Source organism: Macrobrachium rosenbergii, chromosome 8 (assembly GCF_040412425.1).
Source record: "Macrobrachium rosenbergii isolate ZJJX-2024 chromosome 8, ASM4041242v1, whole genome shotgun sequence".
In the NCBI taxonomy this organism is placed as follows: Eukaryota; Metazoa; Arthropoda; class Malacostraca; order Decapoda; family Palaemonidae; genus Macrobrachium; species Macrobrachium rosenbergii.
The window spans coordinates 42098598-42113597 of record NC_089748.1 but is presented as its reverse complement, the minus strand read 5'-3'; the positions used below and the strand labels follow the sequence as shown (position 1 = coordinate 42113597).

Genomic DNA, 15000 nt, shown 5'->3' with positions numbered 1-15000 from the left:
ATGAAAAAAAAGTAGTGTCAAAAAAAAAAGGTAACTTTTAGAAACCATCTTGTAAAGAAAATCAGGGATCTTATTTTTCAGTTATCATTTTGCTGTAAACTGAGTCCCAAAGCAGATATCTTCCCAAGAGGACAGGTAATTTGAGGCAGACAGGTGAAATGATTATGTTGATAAGTTTTCTTTTAGATGGACGATGAAGCATAGTATAGCCTTCCTGTATTTGCCTCCATATTGGGTCATCCTCCCCAACCCCACCCACAGCAAACAAAGCCCCTCCCCCCAGACCGGCCCGATTCATTAACAGCATTTTTAAAGTCTCTCTCTCTCTCTCTCTCCTCTCTCTCTCTCTCTCTCTCTCTCTCTCTCTCTCTCTCTCTCTCTCTCTCGTGAATAAGTTAGCTATGGTTTTTTATTGCCATAATTTTTTTTACGTAATTCTGTTTGTTTTTCTCTCTCTCTCTCTACCGTGAACAAGTTAGCTATGGTTTTTATTACCATAATTGTTTTACGTAATTCTCTCTCTCTCTCTCTCTCTCTCTCTCTCTCTCTCTCTCTCTCTCTCTCTCTCTACCGTGAATAAGTTAGCTATGGTTTTTATTACCATAATTTTTTTTACGTAATTCTGTTTGTTTCTCTCTCTCTCTCTCTCTCTCTCTCTCTCTCTCTCTCTCTCTCTCTCTCTCTCTCTCTCTCTACCGTGAACAAGTTAGCTATGGTTTTCATTACCATAATTTTTTTTACGTAATTCTGTATTAATGTAATCATAACGTCTAATCATTTTCATTTAATGGTATTACCACCAAATGAAAATGATGAGACGTTAGGATTACACGAACACAGAATTACATAAAAAAAAAAAAATAGCACCGCTAAATATACTTCAGGTAGCGGTATCTTCTATAGGTGTCCCAGAGTGGTAATCAAGATTCTGTATACATTAGCTGCCAATCACGGTACCTCGAATGATTGATGGCTGGTGATTACATAATCTACAGCACTACTTCTGTAATCATTGACGCCGGAAATTCGTTTTTCGCTGTAAATAACTTTGGATGAAGAAATGAAAATCTTGATGGAAAGTGAATAAACTTTGCCTCGTTTCATACATCTTTTATGCATGCTTTCACACATACTTCTGTATAATAATACATAGTATACTATGATTTTAGTTTTCTGTAAAAGAAGACTATTGTGCCGGCTTTGTCTGTCCGTCCGCACTTTTTCTGTCCGCCCTCAGATCTAAAAACACTGAGGCTAGAGAGGCCGCAAATGCTGATCATCCAACCTCAGTCATCAAACATACCAAATTGCAGCCTCTAGCCTCGTAGTTTTATTTAATTAGGTTAAAGTTAGTCATAATCGTGCTTCGCAACCTTGCAACAACACAGGCCACCACGACTGGCCGTGAGCTTCCAGGGGGCCGCGGCTCATGGCGTTATACCGAGACCACCGAAATATAGATCTATTTTCGGTGGCGCCAGGACTGGGCGATGTACAGAAAACTCGTGCGCCGAAGAAACATCGGCGCACTTTTACTAACTTGGTTTTATTATCTACAGTATTCCCTCACATTTACTTATTTATCACCTTTTCCTATAACTTGCTGTCTCTCTCTGATGGGTGTTTTCCCTTCGGAAGCCTCTTTGGTATTTATAGTCTTTTGACTCTGTCCATAAGGGTTTTCAGCTGAAGATTTAAAGAGAGAAAGAAAAATCTTAACACAAAGGCACGGAAGACAACGAGACAATTCTCAACACGCCTAAAAATACCACCTCACACGTAATCTGAACTCTGTCGGAAGCTCCTTGCCTTGTTGCCTACCATTTTATTTCCCCGTACAATGGCATATCTCGGAAAGTTAATTCCCTAATTTGACGACCTTATGAAAAATATCCGCTCGAGGACTGCAGTTCTACTCATAACTTTTTTTGCGGGATGTACAACGGAGCCGTTTGCTAGTACCCAAAAATCATACTCTTTCAAGGAGGGCTATAAACTATAATTTTGTATTATTATTATTATTATTATTATTATTATTATTATTATTATTATTATTTTGTTTTGTACTAATACGGTAGTCTATAATTTTGCATTATTATTATTATTATTATTATTATTATTATTATTATTATTATTATTATTATTATTATTATTTTGTTTGGTACTAATACGGTAGTCTATAATTTTCCATTATTATTATTATTATTATTATTATTATTATTATTATTCAGAAGACTAAACCTATTCATACGGAACAAGCCCACCAAAGGGGCCACTGACTTGAAATTCAAGCTTCCAAAGAATGCGGCGTTCATTCTAAAGAAGTAACAGAAGGTAGAAATGGGGAACACAGAAAGAAGATATCAGTTACTAAAAAAAAAGAAAGATAAATTAACAAATAAATAAATAAATAAATATGTAGGTAAAACCGAGACCAAGAGAGACAAGGTCTACCCAACTGGGCGGAGTCGCCTCCCGCCTGGGCTAACTACGTAGGCGATGACGTATCTTAGAGGTAACTTCTCATTACCACAACTCACCTGCTGACGCAATAAGGAGGTAGCTCTACAAAGCTCTACAAAGCTCTTTCTCTTGGCCTTGGGTAAAATATTAAAATACAAGTTGAATTGTATTGTAGTAAATATTGAAAATATGTTACAAGTACCGTAAGTGTAAGACTTCTTTAACGATGTCAGAACTCCAGACGCGTTTATTTTTTAAGGGAGCTTCCAAGATCAGGCTCATCAGGCTGAAAAACAGTGGTGTTTCTCAGCTTCAGCCGTAAAGGTAGTTGTTAGATCAATGCGGAGGAAGAGTAGATATTCTGAATTCAAAGACCGGTGATTTCCAATTGGTCCAGGATGCCGGGACAAATTATGTTTTCATAGATAAACACTTGTTAATTTCCGGATTATTTTAAAATAATACAGAATTACTATCTTCTAGTATTTCTTTATAAGTGATTACATCAGATTATCTAGTTCCTTTTAATAAAAACATCATATCAAGTTGAATAAAATGAGAAACATTATGTATCAAGACAAGAAAAGAATTAAACAGTCAATTATTGTCATGCCTCAATAAATAAAAACAAGTAAAAAATGGACTGAAGATTCTTCGGCGCAGTCGATTTTTCTGTATGAAACCCTCAGCAACGGCTCCTGAAACTCTCAGCCGGTCATGGTGGCCTGTGTTGTTGCGTTGCCAGACGCACGGTCATGACTAACTTTTACCTTGAATAAAACAAAAAAAACTACTGAGTCTAGAGGGCTGCTATTTGTTATGTTTGATGACTGGGGCGTGGATGATCAACATACCAATTTGCAGCCCTCTAGGCTCAGCAGTTTTTAAGATCTGAGGGCTGACAGAAAAAGTGCAGAAGGACAGACAAGGCCATCTCAATAGTTTTCTTTAACATAACACTAAACGGAAGACTTATTATTCAGGGCACAGAACAGCATCCAATTCGGGGGCTTCCCCTGCCCCCCCCCCCCGGCAAACAAGGCCGATTTATGAGCAATCGCTTATTTTTCCCAGAGACGTCTGGGCGAGCGTAAAACCCCTTTGCTTTGGGGAACCAGACCCAAGATAACATTCCTTTTCAAACAAATATTTATAAAACTACACTCGGAGTAAAACGCCCGCAAGCAGAATCCCTGGAAATTATGTTAAAACAACAATATTAACGTGGCAACTGGGGCAAAGAAAAGAAAAACAACCAAGCAAGGTTATTTGAAAACTAAAAGCAATGTTTATAAACTTTCATAAAACGCCTGCTCGGAGGAGCTAAGGTTTTCTTGCTAAGTCTCAGGTTTTATGGCTAATTGATGCATACCATTTTTTTGTGGCCTGTCATAATATTGTCTGAGAAATATAAATGTTTGTCTTGAGTGGTTTCCTTCCGGTCATCTGACTTGTGAACTCGTGCCTTTTCGTTTTAAAAGGATAACTATATCACTTAACGAAAGTGGAAATTCAAGCACAAATCTAGTGTGGGGAAAAAACGTGACGCGAATAAAGCCTCAGATTTTAAACTGGAACGAAACACTCAATATTTGGGTCAGATACACCCAGAAATTGATGACGTCAAACCAGTCCTTTTTCGATAGGCCTATATTGTAGTTAGTGTGTGTGTGTGTGTGTATTCATACTACTGTACTTTATTGAGATCAGTTGCAGAAGAATACGGTATTCAGACAACGTCCTACATGCAAGTTTACATTAAAACATTTGTGAACACAAAAATGGCGTACAGTGCAGAGTCTGTGACTGCAAATAAGGTTTCTAGTAAAAAGTCAGGGAATACAAGAAAGCTTACAGGAAAAAGTCTGTGAATACAAGTAAAGCTTACAGGAAAAAGTCTGTGAATACAAATAAGGTTTGCAGTAAAGTCTGTGAATACAAATAAAGCTTACGGGAAAAAGTCTGCGAATACAAATAAAGCTTACAGGAAAGTCTGTGAATATAAATAAAGCTCACAGAAATGTCTGTGAATACAAATAAGGTTTTCGGTAAAAGTCTGTGACTACAAATAAGGTCTATAGTAAAACGTCTGTGAATACAAATAAAGTTTGCAGCAAAACGTCTGTGAATACAAAGAAAGCTTACAGGAAAAAGTCTGTGAATACAAATAAGGTTTGCAGTAGAGTCTGTGAATACAAGAGAGAAATCTCGAAAAATCTCTCTCAAAAAAAAAATAAATAAATAAAAAACTTCATTCCAAAACTGAGACAAAACAGAAACAGTTATGTCAGGACTATCAATGGTCCTTCTCGAGTATCTTCCTCGTTGAAAATTTGAATTCTTTGGGTTCACTGCTTCTTGGGATTATCAGGATGACAGGAAAGCTTCCTGTTGCAACGCAGCCGAGACAGGGATCCGAGTTTTAATTACTTTCTAACAGGGAAAGTTTCATAAGGAATTGTGGAAAGATCAGCCTAATCATATAGGCCCAGAGACCAAAAGTTTGTTAGGCTGGTTATCTTTGGGCATTATTCCCTCCTCTGAGAGAGAGAGAGAGAGAGAGAGAGAGAGAGAGAGAGAGAGAGAGAGAGAGAGAGAGAGAGAGAGAGAGAGGACTCATACGATTTCAAGAGCTCGAGAACTGCAAAGGAAAGATCGCAAAGAGTGAGGGTAAAAATAAATGAAAAAAAAAAAAGCTAAAATTAATAAAGAATGGGGCATTTTCAGTTATTCATAATTTAAAAGAGAAAAGAGGGAGTTGGAGTGGTTGGACAGCAAAGATAGATGGAAGGATGTGGGACGTAGGTAAAGTAAAAGGCTAAAAAAAAGAGGGGGGGGGGCGATGCAGCTAGTGGCCGAAGGGACGCTGCAAGCAACCTTTAGCAGTAGGAAAAGATGTACATTGTACAAGTTACGATGTTCTTCAGAAAAAAGGCAAGGTCTTCCCAGGTTAATTTCCTTAATGCATCAGTTTTATTTATATTTTGTAAATTTACTAGAAATAAATCTCTTCTTTTGTCGTGGTTGGTTTAAAAGTAAATAGAAAAAAAAAAAAAGGTTCTCTGACAGAGGGACTGTCAGAATGTCAGAAATGAGATATACAAACTGAAGAGCAGGCGCGTATCCTACGCACAAGGTACATTTAAAACTCATACGCAATATTTGCGTCTGCTCATTTCCCAGTTCCTCATTGGACGGGTTGGTGTCGTTCTCGGCTAGCACTCTGCTGGGCCCGCGTTCGATTCTCCGACCGGCCAATGAAGAATTAGAGGAATTTATTTCTGGCGATAGAAATTCATTCCCTGCTATAGTGTGGTTCGGATTCCGCAAAAGCTGTAGGTCCCGTTGCTAGGTAACCAACTGGTTCTTAGCCACGTCAAATAAATCTAATCGTTCGGGCCAGCCCTAGGAGAGCTGTTAATCAGCTCAGTGGTCTGGTTAAACTAAGGTACACTTTTTGCTCATTTTCCATTTCTGCCCAAGAAGGGTCCATCTACTTGAATACAGGCATTTTTAAAAAAATTAATGAACAGGGCTTTTAGTTCCAAGCCATTAACAAATACCCGTCCTAACCCTCCTGTACTTCAATTCAGCCTATTCAGTAAATATAAAGCAATTTTCCAATAATTGCTGTCACTGCTTTGCGTTCGCCAATAATATATGAAGATTTTTCATGATGCGTTTATGTAGAATCTTGGCCGCATATTACGCTACCTGCGTTGCCTATAGGAAAGCTATCATTTATTTACGTCTATGAAATGTTTCTCGTAGTTCTGGAAAATTTTAACCAACTGAAAATTCAAAGTAAATGCTTTTCATTTCAGTGATCAATTCAAAGTTATTTGTGAAATACAAAAGGTTATGCAATATGAGTAATCTTCTTACAGAAACAAAACCATCCGACATCAGAATGCCTTATTCATTGATTTATTTATAATGTATAAATATTCATTTCGTTTATTTGAAAAAATATACGTTTTATTTATTTTTTCAATCATCATCTTGGAGGTTTGAGAAATATGAAATTTGACAAATGCCAGGAATTCGAGCATGACAAAAGTTGCTCCAAAATGAATCATTGTTATTCTCTTATGGTGGCCTCTGCATGAACTTTCGTCCCGTGGGCGAATCGCGCAAAATCAAGAGTGGGGCAGTCCCATTTGCTATGTCATATGGCCTACTTGAAGCATCGAAAATTATTTCTAAAAGAGAACTTGTAAGATCACATGTACTGAAGAGACCTTGGCTCCAAATCCACCAATTAAAACCATGAGTAAAAAGCAAGTATACCTTAGTTTAACCAGACCACTGAGCTGATTAACAGCTCTCCTAGGGCTGGCCCGAAGGATTAGATTTATTTTACGTGGCTAAGAACCAATTGGTTACTTAGCAACGGGACCTACAGCTTATTGCGGAATCCGAACCACATTATAGCGAGATATGAATTTCTATCGCCAGAAATAAATTCCTCTAATTCTTCATTGGCCGGCCGGAGAATCGAACGCGGGGCCAGCAGACTGCTAGCTGAGAACGGTACCCACCCGTCCAATGAGGAACTAAAAAGTGATAAACTGACTAGATGGTAAGGTGCTATATTATCGTAAGAGATATAATTTATACTGTCAAAGAGGCAATGGCCTTTATGCTTAGGTGAATGATCGTGTTAAAATCCTCTTGCTCAGCAAACATGAAAAAATGTAAAAACGATTAATGAACTATTTACTTTATCATATTATTTCGGCAGTTTTCTTTAGCCACGAGCGTTCCTCTACTATTTTATGATCATACACTATATTCAGCACATTGCGAAAAACATTAGCATTCGACCACACGTTGGTGCAAGACTTTATATATCTAAAAGCAATAACGCCATCATCACTCGACATCCTGTTTGGGGTCCGAACACAGACCAAATAGGTTCGTCTTTTATCATTTATTTCCAGGTGGGAATGAGGGCTTATAAATGCATACTTCACCTCACTGCCTTTAGGGCCGAGAGTAGAATGTTTTTACCTACTGTTAATGGTATATAAAACATTAGATATAGGTATACTATGCCCATTTTGATTCCACAATATATGCAGAGGCATACTTGATTCCAATCCTTTTATGCTTCCTGTGAGTGAGTGGATGTGGCGTTGGCCTGGTAAATCATTGGTCAGCGGTTCGATTTCCCAAAGAGAGGGTTTGTCTTTAACATTGATGGCATTTGTATATGTAGTTTCTCTCTCTCTCTATCTATCTCTCTCTCTCTCTCTCTCTCTCTCTCTCTCTCTCTCTCTCCTGCATGACTTTGTTTCACTGGCGCATTCAGATCATTTATGGAATTCTGAAAAGATTTCAGAATTATGAGAAAGCATAATACTACACGAATTAATAATAATAATAATAATAATAATAATAATAATAATAATAATAATAATAACAGAGCTTTCAATAGACCCCCTAAACATCCACCATTCAGCACAGACCTCGAAAACCTTCAGAAAACAAGCCCAGTTTTCCGTGCGGCCGATTTCATATGATAAATAAATTTTACCCCTGACTGAACTCCAAAGTGCATATTAGCCCAAGAATTCCCTCCTGCCAGGAAGAAATATTTCATAAAGCATTCAGTGAAGGCACACCACAAGCACGAATGATTTCGCATTAAGCTTGGAACTCAAAACCTCGCAGCCAGATAACCGCGTGGGAAAGGGGAATAATATAAACGAATAATAAGGTTGCTTGAATATGTGGATGAGGCAATGTTTGTTAAATGTGAGGTATGGATTATAAGGCACAAACGTCTGATCAAAGCGTTAAATATATTGTTGCTGTTTTGCGTTACGGCTGTTCAGATCATGTGAAAAGTGACGGAAGGATTTTGATGCAATAACAAGATTATTGTATATATGGTTAACATATAGAAAACAGCAATATATATATATATATATATATATATATATATATATATATATATATTAGTCCATACCTAACAGCAAATTCTTCGTATACATAAAACCAATACTGTCGAATATGAAAGACAAATATCAGTAACTGATTTATGAAAAAATGATTATGAGAAAGATATACCCTCTTAAGAAAGAGAGCCAAACGTGATAAAAGTACCAACAACCAATTTTGTCGAATATGAAAAGAAAATACCAGTGATTGAAAGATTAAAAAAAAAAAATTAAAAATACTACATAAACCCCGTAAGCATGAAAAAACCCTAAGAAATTAATAACCAAGTATTAAGAGAGAGTGAAGACATCATATTAAACTCCATCGTGAGTGCAGCTCACGACCAAGAATTGTACATATAACTGGAATGCTGACATTGTAATGCTTGCGCTGAGAATGATACATTTAAGGTAACAATAATATGAACGAGCATATATATATATATATATATATATATATATATATATATATATATATATATATATATATATATATATATATATATATATATATATATATATATATATATATATATATACACACACACAAAGAGTGCGTGACACCTGCTTTTTCTTGGCTCGATTAGCGCGCGGAGATGCCCCCTTGCGAGATAAGCTGGAAATATGACCAATCAAGGGATACCACTACAGTGTCGAATAAAAGCCAATAAAAGTTAATAAAAGTCACGGGTTTAAGATCTCCCGGATAAGGCCACTGGGACGTTCTCCGTTCCTTTAGGGAGTAGTTCGACTGGCTAGAATCCCGACAATGCAACTGAGCCGTGGATAATCTGATGTATTGGGTTAAATGGCCACGAGAGAGAGAGAGAGAGAGAGAGAGAGAGAGAGAGAGAGAGAGAGAGAATCTTAGGTAACAATTTAGGGAATCCTTAAATATGCTGTTTGTGAACAGAATTTCGATACAGGTGGCTGGGATTAACTGAGAGAGAGAGAGAGAGAGAGAGAGAGAGAGAGAGAGAGAGAGAGAGAGACTCGAGTTACAGTTCAGGGAATCGCTTAAAATATGGTGTTTGTGAATAGAATCGCGATGCAGTTTGCCGGAAGTTAATGAAAATCAGAGAGAGAGAGAGAGAGAGAGAGAGAGAGAGAGAGAGAGAGAGAGAGAGAGAGAGAGAGAGAGAGAGACCTCAGGTTACAACTTGGGGAATCTTTTCAATAAGCTGTTCGTAAATAGAACTGCATTACTGGTAGCGGGGATTAACTGAGAGAGAGAGAGAGAGAGAGAGAGAGAGAGAGAGAGAGAGAGAGAGAGAGAGAGAGAGAGAGCTCAGGTTACAACTTGGGGAATCTTTTCAATAAGCTGTTCGTAAATAGAATTGCATTACCGGTAGCGGGGATTAACTGAGAGAGAGAGAGAGAGAGAGAGAGAGAGAGAGAGAGAGAGAGAGAGAGAGAGCTCAGGTTATAACTTAGGGAATCTTTTCAATAAGCTGTTCGTAAATAGAAATGCATTACCGGTAGCGGGGATTAACTGAAAATGAGAGAGAGAGAGAGAGAGAGAGAGAGAGAGAGAGAGAGAGAGAGAGAGAGAGAGAGAGAGACCTCAGGTTACAACTTGGGGAATCTTTTCAATAAGCTGTTCGTAAATAGAATTGCATTACCGGTAGCGGGGATTAACTGAAAATGAGAGAGAGAGAGAGAGAGAGAGAGAGAGAGAGAGAGAGAGAGAGAGAGAGAGAGAGAGAGAGAGACCTCAGGTTATAACTTAGGGAATCTTTTCAATAAGCTGTTCGTAAATAGAAATGCATTACCGGTAGCGGGGATTAACTGAAAATGAGAGAGAGAGAGAGAGAGAGAGAGAGAGAGAGAGAGAGAGAGAGAGAGAGAGAGAGAGAGAGAGAGCTCCAACATGCCCTAGGGACCGCATTCTCGCCCTGCATGGACCATTAAGCAAGAAGACCACAACGGCTGCACCTAATTACTTCTATGAATGGCATGATGCATCAAAGGAAAGCCAGCAATACGGTTGATGCAAATCCCCTCCCCAAGAGCTTTTGAATTAACTAAAGTAATTCAAGATTTCGACCCTTTCATTTCGCTTGGTAGTATCAAGATGAGGACGGGGTGAAGGTGCGTTCACTCTACGGTATAACATGTCATGAACATGTTGGCAACTTATCACATACATGTCATGAACATATCAGCAACTTACCACATACATGCCATGAACATGTCGGCAACTTATCGCATACATGTTATGAACGTGTTGGCAATTTATCACATACATGCCATGAACATGTCGGCAACTTATCGCATACATGTTATGAACATGTCGGCAGCTTATCACATACATGTCATGAACGTGTCGGCAACTTATCACATACATGTCATAAACATGTCGGCAACTTATCACACACGTCACAAACATGTTGGCAACTTATCACATGCATGTCACAGACATATCGACAACTTATCACACACGTCATGAGCATATCGACAACTTATCACATACAATTTCATGAAGACTTCGACAACTTATCACTTACATGTCATAAACATGTCGGCAACTTATCACATGCATGTCACAAACATGTTGGCAACTTATTACAAGCACGTCACAAACATATTGACTACTTATCACATACAGTTTCATGAACACTTTGACAACTTATCACTTACATGTCATGACGCTTCGACAACTTATCGCACGTGTCACAAACATGTCAGCAACTTATTGCATACATGTCACAAACTGGTTGGCAACAAGTCAATGACCACACGTGGAGAACAAATCTTTGGCGTATGTGGCACTGGATAGGACCACCAATCAAGAAGTTGACGACTTGTATCTAACCTACTTACTATGTTTGTGTATTAAGTTACCGACATGTCTATGACATGATTCACTGAATGAGCGTTCCTGTACATTTGCGAGCGTCTTAAAGCAGTATTTTGCAAATGACTTTTCTTATACACAGTATTACATAGTGCAAAGATAGAACGGTATTTATTGTCAGCCGCTAAAAATTATGATTTTTCATTCACTTAAGCTCACATATACATAAGCGTTAAAAAGCGCATCCTACATGCGTGCATGCGTGCACTCTCTCTCTCTCTCTCTCTCTCTCTCTCTCTCTCTCTCTCTCTCTCTCTCTCTCTATATATATATATATATATATATATACATATATAATATATATGTATATATATATATTAGTGATATTTTATAGTTATTATTCTCTCTCTCTCTCTCTCTCTCTCTCTCTCTCTCTCTCTCTCTCTCTCTCTCTCTCTCTCTCACACGCACACAAACTAACCATATCTACAGCTGTAATTTCAACCCTATAAAAATCAATCACACCATTTAACACAAATCAAGTAATATATTCAGTACAATACTTTGTTTTCCTTTGTTTTTCTACACAAGCACGTCAGGAAAAGCCGACATTGGCAGACGACGGCTGGAAGCACTTTGACCCAACACAAAATAAATCAAAATATCTTTGGAAGTAAAAACCACAGAATCATATAATTTCAAGTCAAAATCATAGTAAAATTACAGCACAAAAATTCGAAGTCATTATGCTTGTGAGCAATTAAATATAATAAAATACTGTTCAATTATTATTACCCCCTCCCACTGGTTATTACGTACCAATAACCATAATGTTAATAAAACAATCAAATACTCTGACATACCAATTATCAGTAACAACGATTAATCATAATTTCATTCAGTAAAAACATAATTCTAATTCGATCACGCACCTTAATAATATATATTAATTCTCAGTGCTAGGGCACATATTATGAAACTGAAACCCATTCACGGAGAAATCAACACCAAGTTCATCATTTCATTTTAACTGTCTCCATTCAGTACGAACATCAAAATCCCATAAAACAGAATGATGAAAAGTTAAAAAATAATATTTACGGTTTACTGGTCTTCCCTTTCAATGTCCCTGACCCACTTTCATTTTGAATCCAATTCTATAGAGTATAACAGTAACGAAATCGCATGAACTAAATTGGAATATGTATATAAAAAAGAGAATATTAATTATTCTTTCAAGCACGGGCCACCCTTCCATTCGTTCGCTCGACGCTGAAGGACACAAATCAACGGAAATTCTTAAAATAAATTAAATAAATAAAAAAAAAAGGTACCGAATTCGGGGAAAGTCTGCACACTAGCGCCACCTACAATCAATTCTCCCATCTTTGGGCGACATTTTTTTTTTAAATTCCGCGAGGGAAAATATGATCGGCGCTTGCACATGACACTTCGCGATTTGTTTTTCCGATTGCCCCCCCCCCTTCCCCACCACTCCCCGCCCCCAAAAGACCAGATTTTTGCAAAGGAAAGCAAAGCTCTCTCTTTCTCTCTCCTGTTCAAATGACGGATGCTTTGCGCGATGACCTGACGAGCGTGAAAAAAATCGTCAAAAAAATTATTGTCGGTGTTAAAAGGATTTGTGAGTTTGAGATTTCGCATGAATTAGGGAAGGCCACTGGGTTTTTATTTTTTCATTAACACTGCCAGTCATTTATTACTGGTAGATCTGGGTGGCTAGGACAGAATGGAACTAGCGGTCCAGCAGTTCAAGACAAGAATACAAATTTATGGACGCAGGAAGAGAAGAAATTAATGGGCAGGGGAAAAAGAGTTATGGACGTACTTGCAACTTTGACATTTTTCCGATGTTTTATTTCATTCTCTGCTGGGTAATAATCCTTCGTTAGTCTTTTCTACTTTACTAAAAATCTCATGACAAACAATAGACAGACCTAAGCTGTGTAGTCTTGTAGCTGCAGGCCAGTCTGTGACCCGTTAAAATGTCAATCATTCTACTAACATACCTATGAAGCTCAATACTCTGAACTTTAACTAGACAGCCACTTAGATTTCAAGGTCAACCTCTCTACAATAGTTGAAAGTCGATATTCAGTCAATAAAACATCTTAGCAATTCGGGTCAAAGGCCAATCTTTCATTTAGCCATTAAACTATGGTCAAAGATGAACTTATTAGGCATTCGTTTACTAAAAAAATACTTGATAAAAAGAGTATTAATGAAAAAATAACTTAATTAGGTCGGGTGAAATAACATCACCTTGCCAACTAAGTGTGAACCATTGATTAGGAGATAAATGAGAATAATGGAAACAACTAAAAAATGCCCAGAAGTTTCTTCAGCGCAATCGAGATTTCTGTACAGCATATAATCAAGACCACCGAAAATATATCTATCTTTCGGTGGACTCGGTATAACGTTGTATGAGTCGCGGCCCATGAAACTTTAACCAAGGGCCGGTGGTGGCCTGTCCTATACCGTTGCCAGATGCACGATCATGGCTAACTTTAACCTTAAATAAAATCAAAATTACTGAGGCTAGAGGACTGAAATTTGGTATGATTGATGACTGGAGGGTGGATGATCAACATACCAATTTGCAGCCCTCTAGCCTCAGTAGTTTTTAAGATCTGAGGGCGGACGGACAGGCAAAGCCGGCACAATAGTTTTCTTTTACAGCAATTTAAAAATGAAACAAGGAAAAAGTTTCAGAGACACAAATTCTATCGCTATACTCATTATCATTTGTTTTTCATTCTAAATGAAAACTAACTAATGAATAACTCTTTGATGTCAAGGGAAGCTTCAAAATTTATGCAAATCAGAGGATGAAAGATGAAAGGTCGGATCTTCCTAGACAGCACTAAGTTCCATTAACTTGATAAGCTCTTTTAATTTATCATTATTACCTTTATTATTATACACTTCTAGAGTAATCCAGTAATGGCTTGACTCCGTTCAACCTAAGCTTCAGTTATCAAATCTGACGCTACTGTACAAATCTAATCATTATTTTTTCTCAAATTTGTACATCACTTTTTGTATATGTTTACTAACTGAATTCATATGAATAAAGTTTTGAATTTGAATTTGAATTAAAGGATAGCAAACTTGCTGAAACTCTATATAATATAGTAATTAAACTGGAAATTATACCATTTTTAAGTGACTTTAAACTTTTCCTAAAAACGACAATTCAACTTGAATTAACTATTTAAAAAAACATAGAAGTTTCTTCTCTTTTAGAAGCACATTTAAAAGATTTTTACATAACTTAGGAACTTAACACAGTGAAACTCAATTACCATCGACAACTTCTCTTTAAACAAGATTATTATTACTATTATTATTCAGAAGACGGATAATAATGTGCTTTCATATGCAACAAGCCCACGTCTGGGGCCACTGAGTTGGAATTCAAGCTTCCAAAGCATGTTAAGGCGTTCATTAGGAACAAGTAAGAGGAAGTAAAGGGAAATACAGAAAGAAGAAATCTCACTTATTAAAAAAAGAAAATATAAATTAAAAAATAAACGAAGAATTTTAAGGCGTTCATTGAGAAGTAAAAGAAGCCAAAGGGAAATGCGGAAAGAAGAAATCTCACTTATTAAAAAAGAAAATATACATTAAAAAATAAACGAAGAATTTTAAGGTGTCCATTAGGAATTAAAAGAAGCCAAAGGGAAATGCGGAAAGAAGAAATCTCACTTATTAAAAAAGAAAATATACATTAAAAAATAAACGAAGAATTTTAAGGTTTTCATTAGGAAGAAG

The 15000-nt window shown here is 37.1% G+C and overlaps 1 protein-coding gene and 2 long non-coding RNA genes across 5 annotated transcripts in view; 2 read left to right on the top strand and 1 right to left on the bottom strand.

The window, feature by feature from the left end:
• Positions 1-15000, top strand: part of LOC136840750 (adrenocorticotropic hormone receptor-like) — a 267970-nt gene that overhangs the window by 128226 nt on the left and 124744 nt on the right. The window lies entirely within an intron of this gene.
• LOC136840752 (uncharacterized) overlaps positions 1-15000 on the bottom strand; it is a 224734-nt gene that overhangs the window by 141556 nt on the left and 68178 nt on the right. The window lies entirely within an intron of this gene.
• LOC136841249 (uncharacterized) overlaps positions 13549-15000 on the top strand; it is a 1960-nt gene continuing 508 nt past the window's right edge. Inside the window, exon 1 of the long non-coding RNA XR_010853852.1 lies at positions 13549-14774. This is a non-coding gene — a long non-coding RNA (uncharacterized lncRNA). The remainder of the gene's footprint in view (positions 14775-15000) is intronic.